Source organism: Emydura macquarii, unplaced genomic scaffold, assembly GCF_026122565.2.
Source record: "Emydura macquarii macquarii isolate MOO-44397 ecotype Brisbane River unplaced genomic scaffold, CSIRO-AGI_Emac_v2 contig_1253, whole genome shotgun sequence".
NCBI classification, from domain to species: domain Eukaryota; kingdom Metazoa; phylum Chordata; order Testudines; family Chelidae; genus Emydura; species Emydura macquarii.
Window position 1 is genome coordinate 67456316 of NW_027131390.1, and position 26788 is coordinate 67483103.

General features: G+C 39.7%; 1 long non-coding RNA gene across 1 annotated transcript in view; it reads right to left on the bottom strand.

Moving 5' to 3' along the window:
* LOC137154135 (uncharacterized) overlaps positions 1 to 26404 on the bottom strand; it is a 42152-nt gene extending 15748 nt beyond the window's left edge. The window contains exon 1 of the long non-coding RNA XR_010920099.1: positions 26374 to 26404. This is a non-coding gene — a long non-coding RNA (uncharacterized lncRNA). The remainder of the gene's footprint in view (positions 1 to 26373) is intronic.
* Between the last annotated feature and the right edge of the window lie 384 nt (positions 26405 to 26788).

The following is a 26788-nucleotide window of genomic DNA, read 5'->3' on the forward strand; positions in this document are numbered from 1 at the left end:
ACCAAAAATGTCCAAATGATTTTGGCATATGAAATACAAGCTGTAGTACAGATCACCTGGAATTAAATGCTAGTGGTCTCTATAAAGAAAGGGAAAGCCAATTAGCAGTCTAGTCTTGATTCTGCTTTCATGTATTCAGATGCTATGGTGCAGAGTATCATATTAAAAACTTAGCTAAACAGACACTGAAGTGAATTACAATAGTTCTCTTGGCTTTATGGGGAATGGGATCAAGCTCCAAACCTGGGACACTGGGGTTTCCATTTCCTACTATATCACACTGCCTGTCTAAGGAAGAACTTATCTACTTCCTTTTCTTTCCTTTTCCTTTCCTTATCTTCTTCCTTTGACATCTGCTTAATCTTTATAGTTCCACATTAACAAATTACTTAAACATGTGCCTAACAAAGAACATAAATAATTCCATCCTTTTCAGTGGGACCCTTCACATGATTAAAGCTAGACATGTGCTTCAGTACCTTGCTGAACCAGAGCCTCTGAGCTCAACCAAACTCCCATTGATTTCTGTGAGAGCTTGCTTGAGTTCTATATAAAAAAAAAGCAGTCACCAAAATGTATAGAATTCTCTAGTAAGACGCTTTGGAGCTCTCTGTGCACAGAACTAATTTTAGAAGTAATAAAATGCCTGCAAGCCTCTGATGCTCCATAGACAAAATATAAATAATAATGTAATCCTGACCTACAATATTTGGGCTCCACATTTATGGGATTTTGTCCAAATTATGTAGTTTATCTCATCATAATCCATAAATATTTGGCATACTGGTAGTGAAGGATTCTCTTGAAGTTGTCATGCTTACAATAGACTCGCTACATCTTTTCAGTTCTGAAGTGCTCCCAACCAGTCCACTTAATAAAATCCTGGTGTACTAACTTTAATCTTGCAATAATGAATAACATTGCCAACCTACTCTAGACTCGCCTTTAATCAATGCAGTTTAGCCTCAGTATTGGTCGCGACTAATGAGAGTCTGAACTATTGAGGTTCTGCACTTGAGAACCTTTAGTTCAAGTCTTAGAGCTATGTAAGTGAATAGAAATTGCATTCCCAAATGCTAAACTTGTAACCAAAGACTTGATTGTGCCATTTCGACATGTTCTTATAAGTGGTGATAAAGATGAAGGGCCACATTGATGCTGGGTAGCGCTGACACCACCCCACCATTCAGAGCATCCCGTTTGTCTCAGATGGTTTGGGCCAACACAGAGCAAATTCTCCCTTCTGTAAATGGGACTCAGACTGCAGCAGGCAAAGAGCCATAGTGTCATAGAGGCCCAGCTGTGTTTGGGAAGGCATTATAGGGGCACAGAGGTCTCTGGTCTCCAAAGAGTCCTTGAGATCCTCACAAATCTTGGGGGAATTGTGGGATAAGGTGAGGGATTGGGAAAAGTTAACCCTCTGCTAGTTCTACCAGAGGCAACCACCTTCATCCCAACAGGACAATTTGATGAAGGCTCAAGAAGTAAAAACTCATGGAGTTTTCTGTCCCAGGGCTTTATACAGAGAGGACTGTCACGGGGTGGCTGGCCCCAATCAATGAAGTAGGTCCAGTGCCCCCCCATGTCAGAGCAAGTGCTGCCAATTAAGAGGGCAAGGAAGCAGCAGTGGACTATAAAAGATCAGGGAGGGGGCCTGGTTGTCAAACAACCCCAGGGACTCAGAATCAGTCAAGAACGGGAAGGCGAGAGCTGTCAGAGGCAGTATGTTTGGGACCTGGGTAAAGGCTGAAGGCAGGAGAATAGCAAGAGGGGTTTGCTGGCTGATGTCCCCAACCCAGGGCTAGAGGGCTGAAGGAAGGAGGAGCAGCAGCACAGGGAGATACCTGCTGGCTTTTAGTCACAGAGCAGGACCCAAGCACTGAAAAGGGCTGAAGGCAGGTGAGCAACAGAGGGGCTGACATCTCCCACTGACATCTCCAGAGCTGAAGAGCTGGAGCCTAAAGAAATGTGAGAGGGCCTGGGGAAGTTTGGGATGCTCTTCTGGCAAGGATGATCCCAGCAGAGAGGTGGTTGGGGCTCCTGGTGGGAGGAGCAGGGTTTTACTCCAGCTGGATGGGCTGGGGTTGCTGCCCTATGACAAGGACAGGAGAGAACTGACAGAACATTAACACGTAGCATGCACTAGGGTGAGAAACGGACTATATGTTTGGGACCATTATGGACTATTTCAACAATGTAAGAAACCAGCCCACAGAGGGTATTATTGTTATAGCAATTAAGCCTGAACTGGAGTTACTGGGGACTCAAAGGGGAAACTGAGGCAGACACGGCAGGCTGTGGCTTGAGAGGCATAGAAGGGAGCTCCATGCAGGGCCAGCCTCCTACAGGGGCATTCTGACTTCTCCTTTGTGAATCTTTTCACCATTTCATGCTCAATTGATGCACAGTGGATTAATTTTTGCATTCTGTGTGACAATTTTAAAAATCCATATTAAATGTTAAATTAAAAAAAAGACTGGGATCCAGATTGCAATGGTAGCCTGGGCAGTCATCAGCAACCTAAACAAATGCCTTCTCTAAGGCAATTCAAATGCTGCCAGCACAGATGCTCAAAGAGTCTGGAAGAAGCCAGATGCTGCCATTTTATTAATACCTTCTATAAATGAATCTTGTCATTCAAATGCAGGGATTAAAACATAAAAAATGAAATGGCTTAAAAATAATATTATGGTGAAAATGATTTATATTGCATTTACAGCAATTGTAAATGAATTTCAATAAGTTAGCACAAGAGCAACTGGATTTAACTGAACATATTGAGGAGAGAGTTCTACATCCTTTGATCAGCCTCAGACCCTAAACTTTCCAAGAGGCTATATGAACTGACAAAATATTTAGTCAATGACCTACTCAGTTATCTCATCAGTGAAAACTCTCAGTGGCTGATTTACCAAGGGCAAAGAACTCATAAAAGCTAGTGCATTTTAAAAATTAATGCCAAATTAGGAATTAAAATGTATTGTTTAAAAAAGTGTTTTTTTAATAGTATTTCTATTCCATTGGTAAGGGCAATAACTACTACAGGCCAAATCTTGGTCTCATTGTAGTCAATAACAAAACTTCCATTCAAATTTTTTATTTGGAAGCTTTGCCAGGAGCTACAAGGGAAGCAAGATTGTGGCCTATATTTGCAAATTTATAGGGCCCTAAAAGTGAAAGGTGGTATGTAAATGTTAATTATTAGTTCATGTGGACTGAAAAAATAGAGATATAGCACTTTAGACAAAATGTATGTTTAATGTTAGGAAATTTTTTTTTGTAACCGTTGAAATAAATAAGTACTGATATAGGCTTCTCAGGGAGGTTATGGAATTGCTTTGATAAGAAGATTTTACAGCTACAGAAGATAACCAGCTATTGAGGAATAATGTAATCATACACAATGCAAGAACATGGGATAGATAGATATTTCTTCTAGTTCTAGGATTTTAGTGGTAGTTCTTGCCCTCTTGGTATTTTCACTCTGTCCTATCTGTACCTACAAACTTTCACCAAGTACCTTTTGGAATTCAAGTCATAGCTAAAATCCCATTACTCTTTTTTCTTAAGGGGTATTTTTCCAGGACACTCAAGAGTAATTGCTTGTTCCTTTAAGAATAAGAGGAAGAAATAGTATGATTCCAATACAAATAGATAAAACTCAGAATTTAAATCTCAAGTGAGCTAATTATGCATTGTGGGGTCTAATGGAATGAGCATGGGAGTCAGAGCCAAGGACTCCAGAATTCTAATCCCATCTCTAACATCAACTCACTGTTAGTCATGGAGAAGTCACTAAATCTATTTCTAAGCTTCCCATCTGTAAAATAAGGATATTTATTTGGATTAGCTTACAAAGGAGTTGTGAGGATTAATTTGTTAATGTTTCTACATCATTAGTATATTCTAAAACTGCTAATTTTCAGTCATTCCATTTATCGTTAAAGAAGATTCTATAAAACATGCCAAACAGCAAGGATAAGTATTAAAAATGAAAACATTCTATTTTTTGACATTATCATTAACTAGACCATTAAATCATCTGTATGGATATTGTTTATGGGAGCAGAAGACTTGGAAAAATCCTACAGAAAAAATAATAAAATGATCAATTTCATTATTTAGCACCCGGTTTCAGAATTCATGTAATCTGTTCTAGAATTCTGACTTTTTGGAGCTTTACAGTTTTAAGCCCTACCCAAAGCAGCCAGTGACTTTTTCTGTGATAGTAAAGGAGCCTTTTGATCTTCTCCTTGATAATCAAGTTAACTTTCTCTTTCCTACGTTACTATAAATCCATTTCTCTGGAGACTGAAATGTAATTACCTCATGCTATAAACTCGAGACATTTCAACAACAAAATCATTAAGTCAACTCATTGTCTGGGGAGGAACGTGTGTACCTACTTCAAAAGTTTTAGTATCTTAGCAAATATCCATGTCAGGAGAATCATAAAAGATATAGCACTTCCTTTCTGTCTTTGGGTTTCTGGTTATGAACCCTCCATCCAAAAGGCAACCCTTTATTCCAGTGAAATTTATCTTTATTTCTAACTGAGGCAAAATAACAAGCTAACAGTAGAGAAAATGCAGATAAGTCCTTGCAGAGGCTTACTAGGGAATGAGAAAGCCCTTGTGTGCCTTTTGAACTAATTTACATGAAATATGGAAATAGCAACCCAGAAACTGCAGACAAGCTAAGGAGACTACTTTCCATCTGAGGCTGACCCCCTTTGATCTTTGCCTGGATGATCCTCCACATGTAAGCAGGGCTCAGGTGCCTGACTACTGGAACTCTCCATGTGATGTGGGCTGCCTGTGGTGGGGATGGAGTAGAGAGTCAGGGAGGACAGGGGAAGGGGTGGGGAAAGATAGACAGTGCTCCCCTTCTGGCTCCACAGAACTTGCACAGAAAAAGTTAACAGAGCCTTAGGCTTTTCCATAGATTTTCTTGCCCTCACCACTCCCAGGAGATGCCACAGTCAGAGGAGATCCCTAGTAACTTGGTCCCAGTGGAGTAGTACTGCCAGAGAACAAGGGGTCTATGGAGACCAGAACTACTGTGGATCTCAGGCCCTGAGGATGCAGCAGGTTTAGGGATGGCTTTTCTGCAAGGAAAGGGAAAAAGACGATTTAAACTAATATAAAGAGTCCTTTCCTGAAGTTTTTCATAAGGGAAAGTACAGTCTAGGTCAGTATATCCTTACAGTTACATGCTAATTGGAGATAAAAAATACTTTATGCTCAGATACAATTGCCAAGTGTGAGATTATGTATAACAAGTTTGGAGAGATTACGGCTCATGCTAACTCAGTGGCTTTCAGTTCCTTGTCTAATCTGATAGTTCTAATTGATGGTATCCTCCAAATTTCTACAAGGCCTTAGATAATATAATAAGTATCTCATATCTTTAGCAAAAACAGACTCAAATTAAGAATGAATTAATTACAGACTACATTATTCATGGATCACTGGAGCAGCACTATGCACAGTCATTGGTAATAGAGCTTCCTGCACTTTAGTAGCATTTCACTGGAGTGTTTGAACAGTCATTGTTCATAGCACTATAAAGGTTCTATTCATCAGGACATATGTTGACTCTTTCCAGAGCAACGGTATTGCTTTCATGTCACTTTCTGACAACTTCCTTAGGGTCAACATAAACAGTTATTATTTACATATAAGTAGTCTTGTTTCTTCTAAACAATTAAATAACTAAATTTAGCTGGAAATATTTATAGAAACTACAAATACCATTTAGGCCAAAATGTGTTTTGGGGACTCTCCATTCCTGGAGTGTTTTGAGTGTTACCCTTTAATAGGTAACAGTTTTCAACAGGAGATTAAACTTTATTCATTCATACAAAATTTATTGCAATGTCATTAATTATGATGCACTCATTTAGCTGTAATGTGGATATAATTAAAGTCACATCAAGGGAAAAATAGCAGAAAGGGTATTTTTCTTCTGATGTCAATTTGCACCTAAAATGCCATAAGTTATTTATTTTCCAATATAGTAAGCAAAGTGGTTTCATGATTAATAATATTCAGGTATTTTTCATAATTGATACACTTGTTTTTATTTTAAAAACAAACAATTTGTTTGGTACATTTTGTAATGAATCTGCTGGCTCAATAGTTGGTCCTTTCCTTAAGATGATCTGGAGCGCATATGTTGGCTCACATGTCATCTCAGAATGGTGATAAAGTAATTGACAACTTGCCCCCAGTTACACACCTGGACATTCTGAACTTCATTTCTATGTGCAAAGGTTTCTTCACCACCTTATTCTCTGTAGCACTCTGAGACTTGTCTCCTTAAGCATTCATCAGCCTTTCCCAGACAGGAACTGGAACAGTTTTATCGGCCATTCAGAATATTAGAGCTGCAATTCAAGGACAATGTCTTCTGAAGATGAGCCCAAGAACAGACAGGATAGGTGAACCAGGATCAAACTACAGGCTCTGAGACAATTATGATATGAGGTTGTGAGAAAAATTACACCGAGCAACAGTGAATGAGATCTCCAAATGAGAACTGAACAGGATGAGATTGAAGGCATTGTAGCCTAACTGTCATTCTCACACAGGGAAAGAGGTGCTAGCAAGCAGAGGACAAGGACCACTCAAGTAGAAAAATAGCAGCATAGTAAGACAGAACCATCCCCCACACAACCAACAGGCATCATCACTAAGCCTCTGGAAGTGCAGTCAAGCCCAGGCCTATGAAACCAACTACCTAAATGGTCTCTCTTCAAAAGACAGGTGGCTTTAAGGAGCCTGAGGAACAAGAGGAGAATTACACCCTGTCTTATTGGCATGCCACCAAGGAATTCATTTATGGAGTACTTTCCATCTATCGCTGATGCTGATTCTAGACCTTAAATAATATCTAAAGGCTCTCTTTTTGCCAGTCCTAGTAAAGATATTATTAGATGTGTGTTTGAGCATTGAGGGGGAAAACAGCAAGGGCTACAGCATCATGGTTAGTGTTTGCAGCACATAAAATAATTCTCTCTGAACTCATGGTTAGAACTGGTTAAGAAGAAAAACCAAGATTCCAGAATAACCAAGTGCTTAGGGTACTCCTGTAGAATGGGGGAACCACAGCTTCAAGTCCCTGTTCTGAATGGCCCTCTTCCTTCTTTCTCTTGTGAAATGTCTTGGTTTTGTCCCAGTAAGGAATGGAAAAAAAATTAGAAAAATTTCATGGGACTGGTAAACCATTTCCTGCCCAGCTCTGTTCATGGTAAACCTACCACAGATCCAACACTTGAAATGTTAATGTATATCATAGCTCCATTGCCCCTTGCATAACTACAGTTACAATATTTAGGCCTGAGATGAAATACAGTTTTGTCCCTTACTGTTTTGTTGTTTTTCCACAGTCCATGATTTTGTTTGATTTAGCGAATTATGGAGGCAGGGTGTACTATTGGCCAGAGCAGGGCATACTATGGCTTTAGACTCCGCTGGGTTCTACAGTGGTGGTATTGAAAATCTCCTGATTTTACTTAATATCCTCCCTTATCTCTGCTTAAGGAATACTCTGAATTCTGAGCTTAGCCACAGTAGCTTCCAATCTTAGTTACCTAAAGTAATGAGCAAATTTTATACCCGGTTATGTATGCTTAGCTTTGCCATGTAACCTTGGGCAAGTTACTTAATCCATATATCTCAGTGTCTTCCTATGTGAAATGAGGATAATATTTATTACTTCAGTACTTGGACCCCAATTCCACTAAAGTAATGACAATGGATGTTTTCTTCTCCAATTCACTAGGAGCAGGATTTTGGTCATCTAAAGGACTAACGCTGATCAGGAATTTGACAATTTTTTTTTTTTTGGTTGAAAAATACTGGTTTCTTGACATCTAATTTTTTTGCAGGAAGGGATAGTTTCAACAAATTTCATGACTCAAATTTTTGAAAAAAGGTTCAAAATTGAAACATTTTGTTTTGACGTTTTCAAAATGAAATATTCTGTTTTTCTAATTTAAAATGACTGTTTCAAAATTGGAGTAAAAAACCATTTTTTAATGGTCAAAATTGAAACAAAACATTTTGACCGGCCCAAACAGATTTTTCCCTCATCCAGATTTTCAGTTAGTGAAAAAAATTTAAGATGGAGTTTTCCCCCAAATTTGGGATATGAGAATTTTTCTATACATCAGAATTTTTTTGCTGAACAGGAAAACCATTTCCTGCCCAGCTCAACACAGGAGTAGTTTTGAGGGTTATTTTCTCAGTATTTATGCTTTGAAATCCTGATATAAATGAAAAGTATTAGTATACAGCATTATTATGGTTGTAATTTGGATAGTTCAAACATTCAATAGTCTCTCTCTTTTAGTTTCACCACACAGATGCATGTTGTACATTGAAGAAAGAAAGCAATGTCCTAATACAAAATATTCCCTTAAAAAACTTGTAAAATTTCACACTTTCTTGATTAAAATCCAAAACAACTTGTTTTCACATGAAAAACTACCTGAATATAATTACCACCCATCTACAAAGACTCCATTTCACAAACACAAAATGACCTTTAAAAAAAGAGAGAGAGAGAGAGAGAGAGAGAGAGAAAAGAAAAGTGCTAAATGTCTCTGCTCAGCCACATGGGTCCAGCATTTTATGGAAAAGAAAGCTGGTTTGAAAACGCTTGCCAAGAAAACAGCTGAACGTTTATATATGATAGAGTATTGTGCTCTGCTGAATATTTAAATATTCTGAATTTCATGGTCTGCCATGATATACAGAAGTGTTGCTTGTTGACCCAGTTGCTTCCAAAATTTGATTATAAAATTCCCACACTATAATCAAGATGACAACATATTCTTCACTGCTGAAATGACATGAGGAGTTAAGTTTTCCACACTGCAACTTTCCTAGCTGTTTCCATGGCCATTCCCTCCCTTCCCCACCAGTGCAGAAAGCAAATGTGCAAATTCACAAATTGAAAGGGAGGAGCAATTGCTGTTGTGCATTATAACTAGAAAGAAGTATTCACTGGACCCACGCTCTCTGTCCTTTCAAATAGAGTGCATTTTTAATAGACTGTGGGAAGCTTGTAACATATACAAGTAAAATCATTAGCAGTTTTTACATCAAATGCCTTTGACAGAGTTAGCCAAAATGGTATAGCTCAAATAACTTCATGGTATCCTGTAGACCTTTAACTGTGAGAAGATAGGAATATGTGAGAGGAAATAGGTGAACAATTTGAGTTTTATGGGCCAGATCTTCTGCTGGTGGAAATCAGTGTAGCATTACTGACCTCAATGGAGTGACACTGATTTACACATTATCTGTGTGGATGGACCTGAAGAAGAGCTCTGTGTAGCTTGAAAGCTTGTCTTTCACCAGCAGAAGTGGTCTCATGCCTCACACACCTTGTCTTTAGATGGAATTTGTAATTCTTTCAGCGTTCTATTGTAATTCTACAGAACATCCAGCAGTTTTAGATCTGAACATAAGATGGTGTATTGCAAAATCAGTGAAAACAGTAGGTGAGCATCCTAATTGCCTTATTTCTTTGTGCTATTGTGTTGGGAAGAGGGATAAGTTAAAAAAAGCTAATGTACAGTATAGGCAGGAAAGTTTTGTCTAGCTTACCCTGTACTTTTTTTTTTTTTTAAATGTAAGACTTAAGAAGTAGATCAGATCAGTATTAAAGTACCTTATTTGTGGCTGTGATTTAACTAAACTTCCAACGATTAATCAATTTGATGTGCTAGTATTAGTCAGACTTCTTGCACTGATATATTTGCTTGTTTTCTGCACTTACACTCTCTTATTAAGGGAAAAAAAACTTCATTTTGATTTTCTCTGCATTTCTACTTAACATAAATGATAGACTTTTTCTTTACTGTAAAATAAAAAAAAATCAGATTGCCTAAAAATCAGATTGTTCTAATGGGATCACATTCTTTGAATTCACTGAAAGAGGCCTGGTCTACACTGGCGACTTAGGTCGACATAAAGTCACTTATGTCGACCACTGTACACCTGTGTCTACACTGGCACTACAGTTAAGTTGAATTAAGTTGCGGCAAAAGTAGATTTAATAAGACCACCTCTGCAAGTGGCATAGCACCTAATTCGAATTTGTTAGTTCGATTTAGTGTCAGTGTAGACACAACTTCACTTAAATTGACTTAATTGCCCTCCAGGAGGTATCCCACAATGCAGTTTTGATCGCTCTGGACAGTCGCGCTGTGCTGTTCTGTATTCACGCTACCAGGAAATGTTCCCTCTCCTCAAGCCCTGGGAAGATTTGAATTTTCATTTCCTGTGCTGCCAGCGTGGAGAGAGCTTTGTGACTGTACTACGCATGGCTATTGCCAAGCCCAAATGTGCTTCCAGCATGGAGTCGACCAGAGGTCTTAGATCTCATCGGTCCGTGGGGCGAGGAATCTGTCCTGGCTCAGCTTAGAGCCAGCAAAAGGAATCTGGACATTTATGGGAAGATATCCCAGGGCATGCTGGAGAAGGGACACAAGAGGGACGTGCAGCAGTGCCGTGTGAAGATCAAGGAGCTGCGGCAGTCATATCAGAAAGCCAGGGAAACTAACAGCCGTTCTGGCTTTTCGCCCACAACATGCCGCTTCTACGATGAGGTGCATGCAATTCTCTGTGGCGATCCCACCATGGTGCTGCCCCGCAGCATCGATACCTCTGCTAGGTCACAGTCCATGGACAATGATGAGGACTCCATGGACGAGGAGGAGGCTGAGGAGAGCAGGGTGCATGAGAGCGTGGTGTCCGTTCTCCCTGAAAGTCAGAACATATTCCTGACCCCAGAGCAGTCCAGCAGCACACAGGACAGCACTGATGATCCTGGGGAAGGCACATCTGGTGAGTTTTTTTCCTTCTTAGCAGTTCTGTCCTTTTACATTAAGGGGAGGGGGGTAGGAAGGGGATTTCAGGTGTTTCGGTGACTGTAGTGGGGGGTTACCCAGGGAACAGTTTATTTCTGTGATGAGATATGCTCCGATAATCATCAGTTGATATCTCACAGAAACTTTAGTGTAGGTAATCTGTTTTCCTCTGCAAAAGTTTTCTGGGGAGGGCTGCCTTGTTCCTCCCTCCACGGTAGGATACTTTGCTGCGCCACGCTGCAATCAAGGGAGTCTGCATTATGGCTGAACACAGCTGGTACCCCGCTGCATGCAGCAAATCTTCCCTTTCCTCCTGCGTGACCCTCAGGAGACTGATATCGCTTATGGTCACCTACGGATGATGGTGCATGTTTAAAATACCAGAGCTATACAGCAGATGCCCAGTGCTTTTGTATTCCCCATTGTAGTGTCCTACCACGTCACATTGATTACTTTTATTTGGTTTAGGCAGAGACTATATACTCCGCCCTCCTCCCCTCCCCCCACGCTGTCCGTAGATCCTCTTTGTAAGGGCACAGCGAGCAGACCCTTCTGGGATGTCAGGAATGCAATGAGGTCTGTCTTTGCCCTGTGCACTGCATGGGGAGTATTGTCTTCATTGTTGCACTGTGGGATAGCTACCCACATTGCACTGCTTTGAAAGTCGAAATAAGCGTGGTGAGTGTGGATGCAGGAGACCTGCGCAAACAGCGTGGTGTGTACACGCTGCGGTGACTTCTAAAAATCGGCTGTTGAAAGTCGACTTAAAGTAAGTAGACTTCGCTCGGCAGTGTAGACATGGCCAGACTAAGTCCATAATGCTCAGTCAATGAAAGTTTAAATTAAGAACACTAAAAGAAATAAACTAAAATGCAGTTGGGCAGTAAAATGTTCTGGGGAAAACACGGATTTTTTTCTTTTATTAAGAATATATAAATGTATGATATGATTTTTCAAAAGCATTTAGCGTTAGAATAACCACTCCCATAGAAGTTAATGGGAACTTCCCCAATGCCTTCACTAGAAAAAAGTTAGGTCAACACTGAGTGGATTTTTGAAAAAAATAATAAAATAAAAAAAGAATTACACCTTTAGTATCACTATGCCACATTATGTCACTCTGCTTTATGCTGAGGAGAGCTGGAAGAGGCCAAGAGATGTGGCAAGAGGGGCCTCCAGCTAAGAGAACAAGACAACAGTTTAATGACTCAGCCAGGTGGAGATTCTCTATGCAGACTGACCTGGTAGAGATGCTGATTTTGACCACATGAAAACTAATATAAGTCTCAGCTTTGTTAATGTGCAGGATATACATATTGTGTCCAGCTGCCTGAGGGGTTTCTGATCCAGCATCCAACCAGGAACTGGCATAGACTACAGAGGGATCTACTGTTGTGTATCAACACCATTCCTGTGTCAGTCAGAAAGATCACTAACTATCCCCTCTTTACACCCCTCCCCACCCATTTCTAAAGCCTTCTGCATAGCTCTCTAACACTCACCAGCCAGGAACCAAAGCACTGAATTTGAAATTCTACTTTTGATCACTACATAAAGGTACAGTGTCCTACAATTTTTTTTCCCCATTTGCATGGTACTGAAGTTATTCCCCAGAAAATAGTGCACTGGGCTCAGTGTTTTATTTTCCTATATCCTACATTAAGATGACTTAGCTTACCTTGTATACAGTCAAATATATAAGAAATATACAAAATGTGGATGAAGATCAAGGGTGAACAGCTATTAAACAGCAATCACTGTGAAAGGAAATGAAATAAGTGTGACATACACCTATAGTATGTTCTAAGAATATATCCTGTAGAATAATAATAATCAACTATAAATTTATCAAGGCCTTGACAGAAAAAAATCATGTCCAATAGAAGAAATAAATATGATTGAAACCCTTTCTACATATGGTCAAATTCTCTTTCCAAACTCACCTAAGGATTCATTCCACACACTATGTATTTGAGTTATTTGATTTAATGGTTTGATAATGCATACTTCCTACACTTCTTTCAAAGAAGAACTCACTATTAAGCTATTTTGCAAGACAACCTCAGTCAATATATTTTAAAGCTTTCTTAATGACATGACAAGAGATTTTTTTCCCCTCTCAGCTGCATCTGATAAAATGGAAAATACTCCAAGACGACTGTTTGATTTTTGCAAACTTTTAAAAATAAAATGATTAAATTGAAATTGCACTTAAATAAGATAGTAGAGATATGCAGATAGTAGAGATATGGTACTCAGGAAAATGCCAAACTATTATTCCTAAGGAATTGCCTCATGTCCTCATCATTCTGGGATATTTTAAGCTGAAATATATTTTACTAGGTATACAGTATGGTGATGGACACTCATTTTTAATTGTATCCAATTTGAATTTTTTACAGGTAGCATTGTCCCTATTCCTTTTCACAGCATAATTTATTTAATTTTCAGGATGCTGGCAATGTCAGACCAACAGCAAACAAATACTTTAGGATGGCATGTGTATGTCTATACAATATACGCTGTACATACAATTCATGGACTACATACAAACATTACATATGCTAGAGGTTCATGTACAATAGCATGTTGCTTAGGTATCCTCAATTCATATATCAGTAGGCTGAAAGAATAGTTAAAAGTTCTCTATTAATATTCATTCAAATTTGAAAACGAATTTTGACTTGGGTGCATTCATTTGCCACAAACATTTGAGCAGCCACATTTTACTTAACTCACAAAAAGCAAATGTTAAGTTTGAGTACAAGAATATTAGCTTAACATAAAATTAAAACTTCGTATTTGATAATACTATTTGAACAACCCAAACAACCAATCAAACCAACTCACCAATAGCTGGTCTTGGCTAAGCCCTGAAATTAACTGAATAAGTCTCCATTTTAACCAGTGGCTGTATGGTGTGGTAGTTGTTGAACTCTTCTGGCTTTCTACAGGAATTTCTGTCTGTCTTTACCAGTAATGTTTAGCTAGAGACAAGCCTAAAACTGAACTATTATTTAGTCAACTTTCTAAAAAGTGTGGGGGTTAAGAAAAATGGGCCCCAGATTCAGACCCTTACTTTTTTGTAATTACTTTGCATAATCAAAACAGAGCCAGTTTTCCATCTCAATTTTGTCTCCCGTCTTTTGTCAGTGCTGTGTGTTCCAAACCACCAGTCCTCAAGCACAGCAGAGCACATAAACAAGGAAGGTTGAGCTGTAGAGACCAGGGATCCTCTGAGCAGCATAATTTTCCCTGGATTGTGTCAAGACTAATGCAAGTGGATACACATCTTCTCATTTATCAGTTTCTATGATTGTTTCAAAAATTAGTTGGGTTAATAGAATAATACGCCCTCTCCTGAACCAATGAGTTTGTATTACTATGCCATCATCCATGTCCCACCACCACACTCCCTTCTGTGAGTATCTGATAATTAGATATTTTCTATAATCAGAGTGTACTGCAAATATTTTCAGTGCTCCCTCAACTGAGCTGAAGCCCAATCTCTCTTCTGTGCAGACAAATTGTGTATATGCTAGTTGTGCTGTTAAAAATAAATCCTGGCTGAATATTTGCACCTTACCTCTAATTACTTGATTTGTACCTGTTGCCATGCAAATTGTGTCTGCAAAAGTGAGAGAAATAAAGTAACGCACGTTGTTTTCATGTGAAAAAAAAACAAATTCAGTGGACCTATTTCTTAGTTCCAGCAGAGTTGTGCTTGGCGCTCCCAAAAGGGGAGCAAAAGGTTACTTTCCATCTTTGCAGCTCTGTACTTCTGGGACAGACAGGGAGTTAGTTCAACTCCCAGATTAAGTGTTCCAGCCTGATTTCCTTTAGCTCCAATGGACCACTTCAACAGCTAAGAATAGCCAGAGCACAGGCACACACTGACTATGCCTCCTACCCCAGGAAGATTCCCAGATAGTTGGTTAAGGTCACTTTGTTCGACTAGTGTAAAGAGAAGAATCTATAACAGACTCATGAGGCTCAGTGGGTATATAAATTGAAAATGGACAATAATACAGTTTTTTTTTTTAAACAGCCTAGTAAAAACTTTACTTGACATGCATAAAGCTGCCAGTGGTCTGCTCTGACTGGACAGTTTGTTGTCCAATAATCATATTAAGTAAGAATAATTTGTTAATTTCTGAAGCTATGGTGTCATTCTGCTAAAGGGATTATTTTTTACAATGACGAAGACAGAGTTTTCCCTGCCAATGGGAAATGTAATTTAGTGTGAACTAACTGCTCCAGAAGTATTTAAACAAGCCTTCTTGATTGGTCTCTTATGTCTACAAAAAGGTTATACTGAAAGTTGAATACAGGAAGCACCCAAAACAGTAAGTTATCCCATTCATTCCAAACAGAGTTTACTGGTAGTTTCACCCAAAACTCATCTCAACTTTGCTCAGACTGAGCCCAGGTTTTCCAGAATATTGTAAACCATTTGGTGCACAAGTTTTGAATTTTGAGTCTAGGAAAGACAAAAACCAGGAAGATTGAATTTAAGAATTGTGTGAGATATTCACAATTTGGAGCTAAACTGCAGGGGTCAAATACAGATTTTTAAAATTTCTGTTCAAGTCAGTGGGACTTGAGTAAAGCAAACAGTATTTGGCAGTACTACATTTTGGAGTTTGCATGGAAATCCTGAAATGATTTTCCTGCAAAACCTATTAGCCTCAAACAACCACATCATGATATGAGAAATTAGGAAGCTATGGTAATGTGTTTATTTTCTCCCATCAGTGTGCAGATAAAGCAATCCCTCATCACAGAAAAAGGGTTTCTCCACGACCTTAGTTAAAAGATATGAAATGTGTGCTGACAATCATATTTTGGGCAACATTTCCTCAAACAGAAAGATTCAAGCTTTCTTACGTTAGAAGTCAGAAGAATACTATTGTGACAATTGGTGCACTAATATTACATACAGACATTTTTTAATAATTATTTTGTCTTATGTAAGGTGTTCAGCTGAAAGCATAAAGTCTGAAATCACCTGCATAAAACACATGCTGGTATGGTACAAATGTCTCATCAGTAAAGCTGTATAAAAACTTCCACAAATATACCCAAACATCAGATTTAGGTTTTAGTTAAGAAAAAACAGAAGTTAGGCCTTCTCTGGAAGGTTTGCAAACCTCATAGCCAATTTAGGTTAACCATTTGTTTGCCCAAAACTTATTTAGTGTTTGGGTGAAAATCCTTTAAAAAAATTATTTTGACACTAAGCCAGGCATAATGTACTGGTTCTAAATTAATTTCATTTTAATGGGTTGCTTAAATGCAAAACGCCGAGTGCCAATAAAAAGGTGCAAACTCTTAAGAACAAAAGTGAGTGCGTGGAGACAATGTGTAGGTTTCCATGAACCTGTGTGACTCAAAATTGCTGAGTCCACCACAGCTCTTTACTTATTTTATTATCTGAGCAGAATGTATTAAAAAAATCAGATGGAGGTGGCTGCTGTGATTTCAGACCCTTCCACTTTCAAACTGAAGTGTGGTCTAATAACATAGGCACAGTATTTTCAGAAGAGCTTTTATAGTCATATGCTATTTTTGATTGAGGTAAAAACTACATGCAGGAATTGTGCTAGGTGTAATAAAGACAATGATGTTTTCTTTGATTTCTAAATATACGGGATGCATGCGTTACATTCCACCCTCAGTAGACTGTAAAATAAATCAAATACAATAGCATCAGGAAAGAGAGTTAATATTAAGCACCTGAATTATAAAAGAATAAACGGAACAAGTACAAGAGTCCTCTCAATGATGCAGGAGGTTTAAGACAGCAATCACAGATGGCCAACAATGGTAGCTAGTTGACCTTTGATTTGTGTTGAATAGCAGTTGTCAAGGTACAAGAAAATGTCTTTACTGTAATATTCAACTGTTCCATTTTATAAATAATTCTTATTGTTAAGCAAATTGAATGAAAATATTCAGAGTTTCCTAAAGAACTTTCTAAATAAGATTTTCACGCATTTCATTATACTCACTATCTTGTTTATTAGTATAATTTTGTTTTTAAGAACTTCAGAAAGTGATTTACTGAGTAACAAATTAGATTGCTTGTGTTATATATTTGAGGTATGCTTCCCCCCATATATAAGTAGCGATAACAGCTTTTGTACACTAGCATTTATCACTCGCTTTAGACACTCAAACTTTTGATCACAGAAGCTGATATGGTAGTTTTTACCAGGTATATGATAGCCTAAAAACAAACAAACAAAACAAATAAAACAAACAAACAGGAAATGATAGACCTGACAAAATGAGCAGCATAACAAGGAAAATATTAACCACAAACTTTTAAAAAGAATGAGATGAAGAAATAAGTATCCGTCAAAAATGGAATGCTGGGTTTCCCTTTTGCAACTGAAAATCATTTGATAATGCTGAGGCCATTCTTCCAAAGTTCGTAATTAGAATGGGTTATGATTGTAAGTCTCTCTAAATCCAGGAGTAAGGCATAGGTTTGGAAAACTTTTTCTGAAAATTCAATGCTTGGTTTCAGTTTACTTCTCAGAATAGGTCTTGCTTTTGAGGGGTTGGGGAAGGAGGATATTTTTACCAGCTTAATTTGTCCTTCTCACTTGAACATGTGGCTAAAAGCTATGAAAACACTGAAACTGGAACAACCACAAGAAATCTCTGGAGACATGCATAAGAATTAAGGCTCTAATATAACTTCCATTTAAATCAATTCAAAGCCTTTCATTTATTTAAATGGTGCAGGATCAGGCCTTTAGTGGTAAGGAAGTACTTGGGTTATAACTTAACCTCAATGTGATAGTCCGAGAAGACTTTCCACATACTCTTTCCCCCACTTCATCCCACTTCCCAAAGGGTCACAGAGAAACTCTCCAAGTCAGGTTCACAAATGCCAGTCCAGAGGTTGGTGTTGGCAGAGGGTTGGACCATAGAATCCATGATTATGGGGATCAAGTGGTTGTAACAAATTATGCAGTTGATACAGGAGGGGCTGTAGCTGGGACTGTAGTTGATAGGCTTCGCTATCAACTGCTCTGGGGCTTCACCCTAGCCCTGGGATAGAGATTTATGAATTTTGCCTACCTTGATTTTAATACTTCACCAAAAAGCGTCAATAGAGCCTGATTACTTAGAATTTATGCAGGTGAAATTAATTCTACTGAAAGATCATAATTTGGCACAAATTATTATTCTGATTGCCAGTGTAGCAGCTTTAAACATGAGTTACTCTGTAAAATCCTTTTGCATGGGGCAGATCCGTTAAATTTGTGTGTGTATTTGTTTGTTTTTTCAGGGGCATGTGTGTTTTAAATTATTTTCCTAACAAGTATGGAGACATGGGACAGTGTCTACTGCAGCATTGACAGATTAGGGCCAGCTGGTGTTTTTCCAGTTGATTTGCATTTTTCTAGCTCAAGGTGATCCCTTTGTTACTCATATTGTCGACTCAAAGGTTGACATGTTGTATATATGAGTTTCTGTGAGGTCAAGGACATAAGATCTCCGCAGTAAAAAAATAAATATATAAATAAAAATAGTATGCACAGAAATTGACAGCTAAATTTTCAGATACTTTGTCCTCAACATTTTATTTGAATTGTCCTCTTATTGATGAAATACAACTATAAATGCAGGTCAATTAATGAACACTGTCAGCTCAGAAACAGAGTCTAAATACTGTACGTGTGCAATTTTACTATTTTTTACTTCATTATTTTAAACTACCTCTAATAGAGAAAAGGTACTCTATGCTAATGGTTTATCATTATTCATAGACTTTAAGGTCAGAAGGGATCATCATGATAATTTAGTCTGACTTCCTGCACATTGCCATTTGACTGCTGTAATGTGTTGCCACGGAATATAAAGCTATGAAATGGAATACAACTATCTCCAACAAGCTTCTCAAAAGAATTGAGTCCTATTTAAAAGATGTTTCTACATATAAAATGTATCAAATTATTATATAATAGGTAGCTTCAGGATCTCTACTGTCCACAGGCCTAATTTTAGCCCAGGGAGCCCTACCATTAGTAGCTCTAACCCTAGCCTACGAAACCAAACAGGCCTTCTGGCCTAACCCTACCTGCAGAGCCCTACACTTAGTAACGCTAATCCTACCCTGGAAACCCTACCCTAAACAACTTTAATCCTTGGCCGGGAAGCCCTATGGGACCCAAGTCTAAACCTAGCCTGTAGAAGTCTACTGTTAGTAACTCTAACCTTGGCCCAAGGAGCCATAATTTTTATAGACCTAACTCTTGTCCACAGAGCCCTACCGTAAGTAACCCTAATTATAAGTCAAGGGAGACCTACCCTTAGTAACCCTAACCATAGCCCGATAGCCCTACTAGCCCAAAACCTAACCATACCCTGTACACCCGTCTTTACCAACTTCAACCAAAGCCTAGGATGCCCTACTGACTCCAGGCCAAAATCCAGTCCATAGAAGCCTACCCGTAGTAATCCTAACCCGAGCCCAGGAAGACTGGTCACCAGTCACATAGCCCCAGGAGCCCTACCCGAACTCTAGCCTGGAGACTCCTACCCTTGGTAATGCTAACCCTAGCCCAAGAAGCCAAATCACCCCAGGCATAACCCTAGAACCAAGAGGGATACCCTTAGTAACCCTAACACTAGTTAGAGGATCTCTACTGGCCATAAATCTAATCCTAGACTGGGAAGCCCTACATTTATTAATCCCAACACTATCCCCGGGAGCTCTTCCCTTAGTAACTGTAGCCCAGGGAGGCCCACCAGTCCCCGGCCTAACAATACCTTAGGGACACATACCCATGTCAATCCTAACCATAGCCCAGGAAGTCCTACTGACCCAAGGAGTAACCCTAGCCTGGAAAGGCCTACTTTTAGTAACCCTAACCCTAGCATGGTATGACCTATGGCATCAGGCCTAAACCTACCTTGAGTGGCCTTCCCTTATTAACGCTAACCATAGTCTGGGAAGCCCTGCACTTAATAACCCTAATCATTGGCTTGGGAACACTCTCCTTAATAAACTTAATCCTAGACCAGGAAGCCCTAGTGACTGGAGACCTAAACCTATCCTTGGGAGCCCTACCCTTAGTAATCCTAACTCTAGCCTGGGGTAGTCAACTGGCCCAAATCACAAGCATAGCCAATTTGTTAAGCCTAATCTTGCCTGGAAGAGCCCTATGCTTAGTAACCTGAACCCTAGGCCCCCCCTTAGTAACCCTAACTGTATCTTAGGAAGCCTTACTAATGCCTAGCCCAGAGAAGAGTACCCTTAGTAACCCTCACCCTTTTCTGGAGAGTCCTACCCTTAGTAACTCTAATCATAGGTAAGGGTGCCTTACCTTTTGTAACCCTAACCAGGATACATCATTGACCATAAGCATAACCATAGTATGCAGAAGCCTATACTTAGTAACCCTAATCCTAATTTGAAAATCTGTATTGGCCCCAGATCTAAATGTAGCCAGGAGCATCCTACCCTTAGTATCCCTAACTACAGGCTGGGGATCCCTACCTTTATTAACAACAACAGTAGCCTGGGGAGCCCTACTGGATTGAAGTCTAATCATACCTTGGGTACCCATACATTTGATAATCCTAACCCTACTGACCCCAGGATTAACCTTAGCCCAGACAGTCCTACCTATAGTAACTCTAAATTGGGAAGCTTATTGGCCCCAGGTCTAAACCTAGCATGGGGAGCCCTACCCTTCATAACTTTAATCATAGTCTGGGGAGCAACACCCTTCATAACCCTAATTCTAACCCGGAGAGCCCTACTAGCTCCAAACCTACTAATACTCCAGGGTCCCCTACCCTTGGTAACCCTAACCCCAGCCAAGGGATCCTTACCATTAATAACACTAACCCTAGCCTAGATCAGGCAGCCCTATCTGTTCCAGGTCTCACCATGTGCTGAGTTTTCTACCCTAGTTAATACTAACTGTAGCTTGGTGAACACTACCTGTGATAAACCTAACTCTAGTCTAGGGAGCCCTAATAACTCCAGGTGTAATCCTAGGCCTGAGAGGACTACCCTTAGTGACTCTAACCTTAGCCTGAGATCTCTACTGGCCACAGACCTAATCTTAGTTTGAGGATCCCTACTCTTATTGACTCTAACCCTAGCCTGGGAAGCTGTACTGTCCCCAAGCCTAGCTGAGGTTTTCCAAGTCATATTAGGGCTTCCAAAATCACAGTTCAGGCTCTCGGGGAAAGCAGCAGAAAGCAAGAGATACTTTCCCTAGAAGCAAGTAGTCCAGAAGCAGGCAGTGGGTAGGTGAAACCATAGCACCATTTTTTCCTACACACTGACCAGCGAAGTGGGCTGGACATCTGAGGGAAGCATACTGCACCCATTAAAGGGTGTCCAAAATTATTCTCCCAGCCACCCGCACTTTTGGTGCAAGGGAGCCGTCAGAGGTGTTCTACCCCCAAATTACCTTGGGCTGGTAAACCTGCACACTAACCTTTAACTCGGGTCTTAAAAGAATGATGCAGTCCTGAGATTTCAATTAAGGTTAACAAATTGGGGCTTGGAGGGGATCAAAGGGGTTGGAATAAATTCCAAAGTCAAAGGACCTTTACAGAGTTTGTCTTGCCAACAGCTCTCTCTCAGTGAGGCCAAACCAGGTCATGTACAACATGACTGCATGAACAGAGAGGTCGACCCTTAGGTGGTCAGAACCCAAACCATTTAAGGCTTTCGAGCTTAATCTCCTAGCAGCCAATGTATATCTCAGAGCACTGGTATGATGTGCTCCTTGTGTGCCATAGCCTTTCATAAGCAAGCAGTCACATTCTGCGCTAGTTTCTGGGCTGTATCCCACATTACAATAATCTGGTTTCAAGTTGACAAAGGCATGTATAATTGTGACATTGGCAGATTTGGAAAGAAAAGGATGCACTCTTCTCACCAAGTGCCAATGGAAATAAATATTCCTGGCTACTGCTGTACCTGAGCATCCTTAAGTAACAGATGCCCACATGTCAGACTACAGTTGCAAATAGCAGATGCACTCCTTCAGTCAAGGGAGCCAGGAATCACCACTATTGCCCGCTGCTTCTCCCACTCTAACATTAGTAGCATCTTACCCAGAGTGAGCCTCATCCAAGTCTAAAAATCATACAGGCACTTGCAGTTCATTCCACTGCACCACCTAGGTGAGACATTATGGAGATATAGGTGCGTGTCATCAGGACATTAAGTGCACCACAGCTCATATTTCCTCATTAACCCTTCCAATAGGCTCATATATATATTGAGTAGGAGGAGTTACTGAACAGACTCTTTCAGCAACCCACAGGAGGTCCCTTGCAATGCAGGTTCAGTTGCCCAATATTATCCCTTAGGGTATCTAGGGAAAAAAAGAGGGCCATCGAAGAGCAGCACCATCTATCTCTACTCTAGACTACACATGTCATTAAATTTTTGTGGTCAACTGTATCAAAAGACAAATCAAGAAAAATCAGCAGAGACATCTGATCTTTGCCTATCACACAGAGGTTATCATTGACCAATGCACTCACTGCTGTTTGTGTCTCATTCCTAGGTCTGTAATCAGTTTACTAAGATCAAGGACATCCGAGTACTCCAAAAACTGACAGAACTATAACTTTCTTTATGGCCTTTCCCAAAATGTGAATTTAGAAACAGGCCAAGAGTGACCAAGACAACCACCACCAAAAGATGCTTTCTTCAGCAGAGATCTCACCATAGCTACTAAAAGAGTAATTGACATGTGCTGCTCTCCTTTTTTTAGGGATAGATTGATGATTTTTACCAATAATGGGCTCAGAACTTATCTCTGGCTTTTATCAACCAGGAAGGACTTCAGACCATAACCTATGAATTGAATGGAAGCACCAACATCTCAGCATGTAACATTAGCCAAAATTCAAACAGAGAAGACTGGGTGCTTGTTGTAGCAAGACATCAATATGTCTCAATGGCAATAAATAGTTCAGTTCAGAGCCAAATTACATGTTCACAAGAAAATTTTTGTATCAAGAAAAATGAGTGGGAACAAAGTAAGATATCGACCACTCAGAACAGTTCCGCTCAACGATGCCTCTCATATGCTATGGTGCTTTCTCATCACCTTGCAGAGCTAAGACAGAAGACTTCAAAAAGTCTATCAGTCAGTCAGATTCTGTGTCAGACTGGTCTCTAGCCGTCTTTCCTCTTGATATGCTTTGTCACCTGTAAATCAATGCGACCCTTGAGAATGAAGCCAGCAGAGAAGGCATTTAGGAGCCCCTTCTATTGATAGCCTATCTTTTAGTCTAACAAATATTATATAGAACATCCAGCTAGTTGAAGAGTGCTGCCCCACAAGGCTGCTTCAAAATTTACCAGTTCCATCAGCCTATTATGGCAGGTAGCTTGCCCCAGTCCTAGATCAAACTAAACAATGGTGTTTCCGCCCCTCCTTCCACCCACAAAGCTGCTAACAGCCTCACCTCTCTGACATCTAATCCCAACTCAAATGTAATAAAATCTTGTTTCTCTTTTTCTTTGTAACAGATTTTTTTTAAACAAAAATATTTATACCTTATAAGTGTGAGACAGTTTTCCCTCAAAGAGAACAGCAGTGTTTTTCCCCTCCTAAAGAAAAGGCAGCAACATTCTGCATTTTTGCTTTTATTTTCTGTCTCCTGGGTCAGCTTACTGATTTGGCAACGGTTTTAATTTAACAAGTTCTTCTTTCTCTAAAAGGAAGCTCAGTTTTCCCTGCTGATTCTACATGATTTCACTATCCAATCTTGTGGCTGTAATCCAACTTTGAGAGGAGTAAAGCTGTTAGTCCCCTAAAGCCAACCATATGGTCCTGGCAGAGAAAGCACTCCCTGTTGTATCTGAAGACAGATAGATTGCTGCCCTGGATAAAAACATCTTCTTGGAGGAGTTTATCTTTCTTGTTAGCGTATTCTTTCTCATGTATGTCAGTGAATGCCAAAAACTCTATTTTAACTAACATATAGGACACAAGACAAACTGAAAGAAGCAAAGAAATGCAAAGATAAAGGTAACACTCCATTTCCTAATTATCCCATTGAACTTATTTCACCATATATATAGTCAATGATGTCCGAAATAACTTGAGCCAAAGCACTATATATAATTTCCTTTAGTTGATCTTTGGCACAAACTTGAGCCCCTATCTTGTAATCACATCTGGGCATCCCCTTACATCCATGCAATGCTTCAGGGGAATTCCACAAGGACATATCCTTATGAGCACATAGAGTATTCTTGAAATTAGTGGGGGATCTGCTTGGGTGCACTTATCTGGTGGCAAGACTGGCACCATACTATTTAAAGTAGGGATGTTTTGTTTTTTAAAATGGCATCTCATAAGAAAACAAAAAGTTAAAAATCCCATAAAACTGAATGGAAATTGACATGCTACAGGATAACAAGTTACTCCTTTTATATTTTGTTCTCTAAATACAGTACATGGCAGTAGAAAATACAATGTTTGGTACATTTAGCAATTTTTAAAATTTGTATAGTTGATTGATAGCCCCTTACAGCTCTGAAGAAGCCATTATAGCTTCCTGTGTAACTACATGGATTTTTTAAAATATGGATCATGACATGATGAAACAAGAATCTTTATGAAAAATAAGTACTATATGTAATTAAACAGGCTATTTCACTCTTTTCCACCCAAAAATAATATACTTAGCACAAATTTTGGACTAGATATGCATTCTATTTTAATTTTTAAATGAAAGCTGGTTTTGACTCAGACTTTTTTTTGCTTTCATAATGTACATCTCCAGTTAAAACTTTAATATATATGGTCAAATCAAATTTTGTAATGCCTAAAGAATACCCTATATTTGCATAACTGTATGTGTGGGCAAAACATAGCTATTTTAATGTGGTGATCCTTTTAAGACCAATTTTCCACATGTGGAATATTAGCCCAGAGTGCCTATTGTACACTATAAATTCCCTGAAACATGGATTCTAAATGAAAATGCTGACACAAACATTACAGAGATGCTTGCAGGCTTTGCTGTAATGCAGTTTTATTTGAGTTGCCAGATTTTGGGAAGCAAGATTTCAAGGTGACATTGGAAAAAGGGATCCAGCTGTCCAGGAGCTCAAGATAGATAATATTTTATAGACTACAAACTCAGGGACAGTATGAATGGTTTTATTTTGTTGTTGGTGGGGTTTTAAAAATTATTTTACAGTGATTAACAGATAAATTGCTTAAGCCTCTAAGACACAGGGGCTAATAGAAACTTCCTGAAATGGTTCGGGGCTTCTAGGGATGTTAGTGCACAGTAAGTTAGGTGTGAATTTAAAGCACACTAGTAACTCCCTCTGTGGACTCACTGACTGTGCACTAAGGGTCTGTCTTTACAGCACAATTAGCTCAAGTTATAACTCAAGTGTAACCCCTTAACTCCAATCCCATCCACACACAAAACTCTCTGGCTCAAATTAAGTGATACTTTATATTCAAACTAGTTAACATGCAGGATTGAGGGGTGAGTTGAAGCTCGAGCGATGCTGTTGCTTGAGCTAGTAAGACAGTGGGGACGCAACAGGCTGAGTTATAACAACTCATCAGCTAATCTAAACACTCTGCGTAACTGCCAGTGTTGTTTTGAAGTGGGGTAATTCTGATTTTAAGCAAGGCTTACTTGAGTGCAATACCTCAAGTGTGCTAACATGAGCTAACTGTTGCAGTGAAGATAAGCTCTAGGAATGCCGCTGGGCAGTTTAGCAATGCACTTCCAATGTGTAATAAGCCACTGAACAAAGATACTCTTAGTGCACAGTAAGAGTGCCCACATAGGGCTAGTGTGCACTCAATACTGGGGTATTTTTCCCTCTGTAGACAGGCCCTCAGATTGTTAAATCAGTCAATATCCTTCTGGTCTTTTGGGACTGGTCACTGCTACTGGATACTTAACTAGTTAAGGGTATGTAAAGGGGCACTTTACCCCTGGAGCACCTCCATGGGACAGGGTGTGGTTTTGCAGCCCTTTTCTCAACCCTGGTGCTCTCTGCAGGCCTACTTTGGTGGGGTCTTCAGTGGTTTGGCCTTTCAGCCAAATCTAAGTCCAAACAACCCCCTTCCGGCACATTAAAGAGTCCAAAAATTGACAGTTTATTTGTCCTTGCTAGGGTGTTCAATCCCAGGTCTGGGCCCTTTCAACTCAGCCCTTTGTTCAGGCTCCCACATAAGCCCTGCCCCCTTTCTGGGGTTTACATCACTTTACCTGTAGCCGGCAGGGAAACCTAGGAACTTCCATTACTCCAGCTTTCAACCCAGGGACTCTAAACAGTAGCCACATATTTCTTGATTCAATTTGTGGCTGTGTTTTCCTGGACCTCTTGCCATTTGGCCCCTTTATCTTCACCCTTATCTCAAGGTTAAGATTCTTAGGTCCTCTCTCCCTCCCTACAAACCCAGCTATTCAAAATAAAGCCAGAAAACAAACTTTTGTTATCCTTCAAGTACCTGCGTCCACAGAGAAGCCTCATTCTAGTCCCAACCAGGAAGGCAGTCTACATTCCTGCAGCTCCTTTTATCTCAGCCTGTTGGGCTCTGATTGGCTATCACTAGACCTTCTAGCACCAGGTCTCTCTAGCTTCCAAGATGGCTTCTCCAGTGAGCCTCTCTAGGCAGGCCAGGAGGACTCACTTGCTGCTCTTCTCCTCCCACCTCACTGCTTCCTGTGATGGCATGTAGTAGGACTGAAGGGCCTCCCATAGGAGCCTGCAAAGGCTGGATACAACTCACCACAGGGACCAAAACCAAGAAAACAAAACCAGAAACAAACCACACCCATGTCTGTTTGTGGCTGGCCATAAGATTGAACTCCATTCTATTAGAAACAGACCTGGCCATGGCACCACAGTTAGGAACTCTTGGC